The sequence below is a fragment of the Rattus norvegicus genome, chromosome 17, assembly GCF_021556685.1.
Source record: "Rattus norvegicus strain SHRSP/BbbUtx chromosome 17, alternate assembly SHRSP_T2T, whole genome shotgun sequence".
Lineage (NCBI taxonomy): Eukaryota > Metazoa > Chordata > Mammalia > Rodentia > Muridae > Rattus > Rattus norvegicus.
The window spans coordinates 27,286,842-27,293,996 of record NC_141550.1 but is presented as its reverse complement, the minus strand read 5'-3'; the positions used below and the strand labels follow the sequence as shown (position 1 = coordinate 27,293,996).

General features: G+C 47.1%; 1 long non-coding RNA gene across 1 annotated transcript; it reads right to left on the bottom strand.

Moving 5' to 3' along the window:
- Positions 1 to 602: 602 nt before the first annotated feature.
- Positions 603 to 3,505, bottom strand: LOC148000088 (uncharacterized). Its single transcript, XR_015641572.1, has 2 exons — positions 3,382 to 3,505; positions 603 to 1,225 (listed from the first exon to the last, which is right to left on the bottom strand). It is a non-coding gene; the product is annotated as an uncharacterized LOC148000088 (long non-coding RNA).
- Positions 3,506 to 7,155: the final 3,650 nt, after the last annotated feature.

The following is a 7,155-nucleotide window of genomic DNA, read 5'->3' as shown; positions in this document are numbered from 1 at the left end:
TAGGTTTTGGGTGTTTGGTTGGTTGGTTGGTTTTGCTCTGTGTGTGTGTGTGTGTGTGTGTGTGTGTGTGTGTGTGTGTGTGTGTTTTCCTGGTCACTAGGAAATGAGCAGCTTAGTCAGCGGCATGCTCGAGTTAGTTCAGCAAAACCAAGTGACAGTGGACTGGAATCGTGGACCAACATAAACTTCTACATGTTATAAATCCATCAGCTCAGGTGTTTTGTTATAGCAATGTAAAACCGACACACAAATGGTGGTAAGTGTCATGTGCTTGTAAGAGGCTCTAAGGACGTAGCCTTGGATCTGAGCAGTCACGTCTGAGAAAGCAAAATTCATGTCTGAGGGCAAACCTGGAACCTAGCTTAGCTTAGAAGTTTGACTTCTAGCTTAGCAGCTCAGGGCACTGAACTAGGTTCATGGTAGAGGGTTCTGCACAGCACTGACCAGGGTACCCTGTAAGATGAGAAAGGGAAAGTGCTAGGCTGAGATCCACACAGAGAGGAGATGGGCTCAAGAAGGAAGCAGGAAGTGAGCTGGCAGCTTGAGGGAGAAGCCAAGTTACTCAGATATGTTTTGTAATTTAGGAAAGAAAAGACTTAAGGTCCAATCCAAAAGACGATTTTTAATTGAAAAAAGAAAAAGCCATTAGCGAGGGGAAAAAAATGTACAGAGAAAGAATCAAGAGGGTCATCGTTCCAGAGGAGATGGTCAAGGAGGGTAGAGATCCAGCCATGGGAAGATGTTTATTTTCTAAGAGAGGAGAAGGAGGCAGACTGGGAAATGTGGAGAATGTCGAGGGTGGGGGCAGGAAATGCGGGAAGCCCACAACAGATGGCCTCAATCTTATAAGTGAGAAACAAGACAGCAGTTAGCTCGGTGCGGATGGGCGACTGGAGTGGAGGAGTCCTTAATGGCCTTGGGGGTCTGGGCTGGATCGTAGGCTAGCCACAGCTGTGCTTCTCAAGCCTGCCTGTAGATGCAATGACGAACAGTGCGGCAGTGCGGATCCCCAAACTTCTCCCTCCAGATGTGTATTCTGCAGAACCGGGGTGGAGAGAAATCTATGTCATCAGGATGGGTTCCGAGAACACATGCTATCAGGCTCTTGAGAGACTCGTGAGTGTGAGAACTGTTGTGCTCAGGAAGACCCAGAAACGGCTGGAAAACATGACCCCTGGGGACTCGCTTTGAATCCTTTTCTTGGCCAAACTCCTCCACCAGGAAGCTGTAGGGAAGAACCAGAGGTGGGGGTTAGCTGTGTGCCTGTGGGAGGAGTCTATCCAGGAGGGAGGAGTCTATCCAGGTCTGCCCAGGAAGGTGTGGTATATCCGGGAGGGAGTGGTCTAGCTAAGGCAGCAGAGCCTAGCAAATAGGGCGTGGTCTGGCCAGGAGGGTGGAACTGAGCCAGAAAGCAGACAACACCCTTTCCCGAGGAGGCAAGGTCTGGAAAGGGACAGCACAGAGAGGGAGTCCAGTCATGGGTGGTGTCTAGCCAGGAAGATGGAAATGAATCAAAATGTTGGGTGCAATTGGAGGACAGTCTCCCCAGAGTGGTATGGTCGGAAGCCTGGGACATTGCAGCATTCAACATGCTTGACCTTGGAACACCCATGGCAGAGACCAAAGACAAGAGTTCTGCTAGGCTATGAGGAGAGTCAAGACAGAAGCCAAGGAAGATGAAGAAGCAGGGAAGAGGTAGAATCTTGGAGTTGGGGGATGGGATGTGCAGGTAGTCGCCATCAACCTAAGAAGGGCATACTCCCAGGAAAACACTTCTTAGACCAATTGCATCTTGATAAGGTAGAAATTTAGTTTAGGGGGGAAATTAGATTAATATGGCAATAAACACATTCTACTGATTTGTAAGAAATGGAGGAAAAACTCATCACCACCAACACCAACAAAACTCGCAAAGATCTTCTGAAGCTGTTTCCTAAGATTCGTGTCCTTTTACGATGAGGCCAATTTAAGAAAACACAGCTGACGAGGCTTGTGGCTTAGTAAATGACTACCTGGCTTGATTCAGCGAACCTTTGGTGCACCTCCTCCCCAGCACCTCCGCCTTGTGGCCTCAAGAGGGCGCTGCTCCACTTCCTAAACTCCCCAAAGGCAAGTGATGCATTCGGGAGGCCTCACCCTCAGAGTTCCTGCAGACATTTAAAGGGGAACACTCACAGAAAGAAACAAAAATACAGTTTAACTCCTTAACCCCTTACACGCGGTCCCCAAGAAACAACGGTATCACCAACCAGAAGCTTGCCCACCACTACCCCGATTGGCTCCTGCTTGAAATTGTCAACATCTTAACAAGGCTCTCCTGGGACCTCTCTATACAAATCCACCTTGGAGGAGCAATGGCCTTGCCAACAAGGTGCTATTTCTTGATTGCCTGACCTTTCCTTGCCCCCAACAACTTGGGCACTGCCCCTATAGCAACCACCCCCAGAAACATTCTCTCAGACCTTCCCACAGCTCAAACTCAACATTTAGTCTGTCCCTTCCAAGTGAAAGGTGCTCTTTTTTTAAGAAGGTAGGGTTTTTTCTTAAGAAATGTATCAGTTATTTTTGCTGTGACTTTAGTGACTTTTCTCACCGTGACTGTGACAAAGTATCTGACCTTACAGAGTCTCCTTAAAGGAGGAGAGGTTTGTTTTGGCTCTTCTTCAGAAGACAGTCCATTTCCACAAGGAAGGTGTGGCAGGAGCTCAAGGTAGCAGATAACCTTGGATGAGGTACAGAGGGGCAGGCCTAAGACAGAACTGAGCTGCAATTCTCCAGGCCCGTCCATCCCTCCTGCTCCATCCCCTACCCGGATCTTAATTTTCAAAGGTTCTTCAGCTTCCTCCAACAGCTGTGGGCCAAGTGTTCAAACATAGGACCCTGTGGGGGCGGGTATGGGGTGTGTGTGGCATTACGCGCTTAAACTATAACAAATCCCCAAAACTAAATGCTTCAAAATGAAAAGCGTTTCTCCATCTTCTGGCTTCTGTGAGTCACCAGTCTAGGTGTGGTTTAGCGGGAGACCTCTGACAGAGGCTGCAGTCTGCATAGGTTTGGGGCTGTAGTCACAGCAGGGCAGTGGGACTGTACCAGAGGGCAGCTCCTTGTGAATTCCAGCTCGCTCACCAGGAAGTCAGCCGACATCAGGACACCACTGCCTCACTTCCCCATCACTGAGCTATGGATCACTGTTAGCCATTGTCCCTCAGAGCAAGAACTCTGCAAGGGCTGGGGAAGTGACCCGGAAGCCAGGCAAGAGAAGCAGGACATGCAATCTTGGAAGTACCCTCCCATCGGCTCTGACATATGCTCTTGGTTAGGTCTGAGTCATTAGGTACAACCCAGGCTTAAGGGGAGAGGAGAACACAAAATCCTAAGTACCAGGAATTGGGGCTCACAGGATCCTCTTCGGGGAGTGATCTCACAGCTAGCCATGCCTCAACAGAGCAATTGCATCTGCACACAAGCATGTCACCTCCTCTTGTAATGGGATGTTGATTCTCCTTGAGCAGTGGCTTTGCAAGTGACTGCACTTTAGAATCTCCAGGGAACTGAAAAGAAAAATGTCCAGGTCTCACCCAAGACCCTGGGACCAGGCGGATGTGGGTCATTTTCTAGGTTGTTTTTTTTTTGTTTGTTTGTTTGTTTGTTTTTTTGCTTGTTTGTTTGTTTCTTTCTTTCTTTTAAAATTTCCTGCCTGATTCTTCTGCAGAGTTGGGGTGAGATGAAAACCAAAACAAAACAACAGACCCCAAATGGGGGGGAGGGGACAATCCCAAATGATGAATAACCGTTGGGCCTGTGGTGATAGTCGCTGATGGAGGACCTGGCAGCTTAGATTTCTGGGAGAGACCAGCTGTGAGAAGGAAAATAAACCAGGGAGAGAGAGGTGGAGGGGATGGGGGAGGAAAGGAGGGAGGAAGAGAGGAGAGAGTGATTGGGCCTTAAGGAGTTCTGGGACAACTGGGGGATAAGCAGATAGAGAGTGACAAGAGATGATGAAGTTGTTACAATGGCCACCAAAGCAAGGCCACCAGAGAGTTCCGGTGCCAGGTGACACGTGCAAGAGAGACAAGGGGATAGGGATGGTAGGCAGAAAGGAAAAGAAATCGCGTGAGCTGGGTGTGTTGGGTCATGCACTTGTGAAGCTGAAGCAGGAGGATTGCTGAGTTCAAGGGCCACCTAGGCTCCAAAGTGAGCTCCCAGGTCCTTGAGACCCTGCATGACCACAAGCACAGGGTAACAACAAAATAGAAAGTTGATCTGGAGCCAGTCTGCACAGGCCACACGCTGTGATTCCAGACACATGATGTTCTGGGGAAGGCAAAACTATGGAGACAGGAAAAGATCCCTTATTGCCAGAGACTTAGGGAAAGCAGGGGAAGGACAGACTGCAATTTAATAGTGATGAATGTATATATCTTTTTTTCTTTTAATTTTTTATGCTGTGTGTGTATGTGTATGAGCTTAAAACTGCTCTAAAGGAAATAATTTAAAGAGATCGAAAGTTGAAAGGGAACTATGTTGACTTTTCCTCTTGTCAGCTACACCTGCTGGCTATAAAGAAACCCAACCAAGAAACACAGAAGACTCGGCGATAGAAATGCCCTTTATCCTTTATTCTGAAGTCATAGATGTAGAAGCTCGGATCGGGAGCCAGTCCTTTTTTTTTTTTTTTTACCTCATCACCAAATGCTTTCATTTCATAGATAAAGAAATTAGGGCCCAGAGAAGTCACGCAGGGAGAGGGGAAGAGTCGGTGCTAGAATTAGACCTCAGCTCTCCCAGTGTGAACCCAGGGCTTTAATCACAGACCTCATGTACACTGAACGTCTCTTTTTCCTAAAGTAAAAACTTGCCTTTGTGGAAGAATTTAGGTGCATGCGTATTTAAATGTGGCTGTGAGGCACCAGTAAGTAGATCAGGGGTTAATTCTCTCTGAAATCAGCAGGTTAGTGGGTTGATTACATTCACCAGAGATCAGCCTGAGCCACATCTACTTGGAGAAAGGAGGGGCTTGAGATGGACCATTAGTAGCCCCAGACTGAAGTGACTCTGTCCACAACAGTAAAGGTCTCCATTCTTTAGGCAAGACCAACCTTGACTTCCCCTCCCTACGCCTTGCCTGCCCAATCTGTGTCTTGGCCACAGTTCTTACTCCCAGGAACTGGGTCTCTCCCATCCTGTTGCTATGGCCACGAGCCTCACCCAAAGCATACCAACGCTGTAGTGTGCACAGATCTTTGGCCAGAGGCCAGGCAGATGCAGAGCAATTGGGGGTTGGGGTGAGGGAGTGTCCTGCTCTAAAAGCTATTGGTCCAAGACTGGTCAGGGGCCCCTTTCTCTCCCGTCAGCTTAGGTCTTTCAGGGCTGTCCACTTGGCTGCCCAGCTGTGAACGAGCAGTGGTTGCTAATTTCTCTCCCCTGCACCAACTTCTCAGAGTCTCTATCCCAAAACTTAAACAAAGAGCTAAACGAGGCTGTTCCCAGGGCTCCGGATACTGGCTGTTTACCAAATACTGAAAACTACCAGTTGCCACCAGTTCCAAACCTCTAAGCTCTTAAGAAAGCATGAAGAATGTTGTCCCTAGAGCTCCAGGCCTATTCCCGAGGCTCCAGCATGTTCTTCTCCATCCAGTGATCTAAAATGGCTCTCCCAGAGAGAAAGAAACCAAAGACAGAGGGAGCACAGATCACGCCAGCGGAGAACAGAGAGTCAATCTCTTATAAAACAAACACAGAAAGCCCTTCCCGGGTGTAGCACACCACAAAAGCGTAGTTCATCCCTGGACTGTTTGTTTTGGTCTGATGCTTGAGCTCACTCACTACAACTACAGAGAAGGGGGACTGTCAGGAGTGGTCCATGAACAGCAACACTCTCAACTAACATCTGTCCCTGGGGTAGACGGTCCGCTCTGTCTGTCGGCCCTAGTATTGTCCTTGGACTCCTCCATTGTGAGAAGACATCCAGACGCACTTTATATTAGGTAGTGAGGATGGTGCCCATCAGAGTGTAATGTGGCTTTCCCTCTGCCCCTCCAATGGTACATGCCAAGTGAGAATGCCCAGGGATATGTCCACAGTGTCCTAGTGTTCAGAGGAGGAAGGACACTGATCCTCTGCTCAAAGAGTCTTTGCTGGCCTCTGCTTCATGTTTGCTAACGTGCTGAAGAGTTAAAAAAAAAAAAAGTAAAATAATATTTAGATTCAGATGCTTGGAAAAGCAAAGTGTTTAGCTCTTCTTTAAAAGTATAAAAATGAATAAGTAAAAGTAATACAGAGGTTGGGCTTGGTGACAAACACCTATCATCTTAGCACTGGGGAAGCAGAGACCACAGAATACTAACAGTTCAAAACCAGCCTGGTCTCTGTAGCAAGCCTAGGCCACCTGAATAGTGAGAACTCTTCTCTGAGAACAAGTGAAAATTAAAAATAAGATACGGAGGGCTACCCATTTAAAGCAGATATAAATATAACCATAAATAATAACCTCAAAGTCATCGAGGAACTGTGGCTTTAATGTATTACTTTCGTGCCTTAAAAAAAAAGCAAAAAAGGTAAAACAAACCAAAAAAAAAAAAAAAACACAAAAAACCCACAAAAAACCCAACAACAACAGTTGAAACAGTTTCTTCACTTTATTATTTAGATTCAAAAAAATTTTTAAAGTTAGTTTGGGCTTAGTGTTGAGATTGAAGGATAATTATATTTATCTTTAAAGCTGGCATTAAAAAAAAAGGCTTAAGAATGAAGTTTAATATTCAGATTATACAACCAAGCCAAAGTCACCAACCAACTTCACTACCACCAACTTTTGTTCTTCCAAGAGCAAGAGATACAGATGCTGGATCCGCAGGCTGACAACACAAATATTCCAAAGGACAGCTTGCACCCTATTTCCTCCATGAAAAACAGCAGCTGGGACACGCCCTTGATGATGTGCTCGGGGTCCTGGCAAGAGCTGGCACCAATCGCACGCTTAACCGAGCAGTCTCACCCCACGGGCCCACGGGTCTCAGCCCTTTACATCAGTCCAGTTTATTCCTCCTCGTTTCTAGGAGGGAGGTTTACATAACTAGAAGACGAGCTGGGTCCACACCTTGTGAAAATCCCACGCCCGTGATTAAAAGAGGAAGACCTGAAATTGCTTCAGCG